The following is a 1,432-nucleotide window of genomic DNA, read 5'->3' on the forward strand; positions in this document are numbered from 1 at the left end:
CCCCCCCCCCCCCCCCCATCTCTCTCTCTCTCTCTGGCACTGTTTCCATTATTTTTTCTGATGTCTTGTGACTGCTGTAAACCAAAGATTGTCAAAACATATTCCAAACATTCGCGTACATTCTCCTTCAATAGCTACGATTCAAAGTATACCAATCCATATTCTGATCACGCTAAAAGCGGTGCTTAACTATGGCGATCGAGCGGCACGCGGTAATCTCAATGGGCCTAACGATTTTCTTAAGACTTATATAATGTATCCTTATAGTATTCACAGAACATTATAATATATTTAACATCGAAATGACGAAACAATATTAGATATGCGATAGATATTGGTATAATGTATATTAGTGAATTAGTGATTTCATCACTAACTACTACCTTTAGATTTTTAACGAAATACTATGATTAATACTGCAATATTCCTTCCTTTCTTTATCCTCTTGCAATACGCAAATTGTAATTTACAAACGTCGATATAAAATTACATGTCTTTGTAAGTCGGAATTGCGAATAATGTATTCCTGTATTATTGATTATGCAGCGAAATCTTCCTTCCACTGGCGGTAATCAGTGAAATGTAAATCGAACCAACAAGATGGCGGTATTTCCATTGAGAATCAGTAAATACTCACTGATTACCAGTAGTATACTGGTACACTGATATCACTGATTCAATCGGTACCATTTTCACTAATTGCCCTGGAGAGAGTACATTACATATTATATTACATGAGTACCGTGTATATCATTCATGTTATTTCAGCCATCAGCGTCAGTAAAGAGAAAAGAGAGAGAAAGAGAGAGAAAAGCAAAGAGCCGTGAAGCGATTTCGAAAATCGCGCGCGCACATTTCCGCCTAATTAAAAGAGAAACGCGCATTATCGAGTTAATATTCCCCGACCGGTCGACCTGACATCGAGAGAGCGATTTAATATCGCTAAGCGAAAAACCGATAAGCGCGCTCTCGCTTTTACGCCGACCCCCGACGACGGTGACCCGCACACACAGGGGATACGACTCCACCGCGGAGTATCGCTACTTATCGCTCGCTAATTCCTATCGAGCGCGCCGTCCCCCGGTACTTCCGGCCGGTGCCGGAGTCCACCCACATCGGAACCACCATCCCCGTCGCCGGAGTCCCGTGCATCGCGGCCTGTGCATCGGCGGAATTAATCCGACGGCTCTGCTGCGCGGAGCGCGCGCAATCGAAACGCTCCCTCCATTTCCTCGCGAGTCCCGTCTCGCAGTCTGCAGGGCAAACGCGTTTATCGAGAGTCGGACGCGCGCACTTCCGGCAGTAGGCATTCGCGGTCATCGAGGTGTGCGGAATTCGCGTGTGGGCGTCGATGCCGCCGCCGCACCACCACCACCACCGCCACCGCCACCGCCACCACCGTCGCCGCCGCCCCGCCGAAAGCGGGGGAGGG

This window comes from Odontomachus brunneus, unplaced genomic scaffold, assembly GCF_010583005.1.
Source record: "Odontomachus brunneus isolate Ranch 3 - 2012 unplaced genomic scaffold, Obru_v1 Obru_scaffold_154, whole genome shotgun sequence".
Lineage (NCBI taxonomy): Eukaryota > Metazoa > Arthropoda > Insecta > Hymenoptera > Formicidae > Odontomachus > Odontomachus brunneus.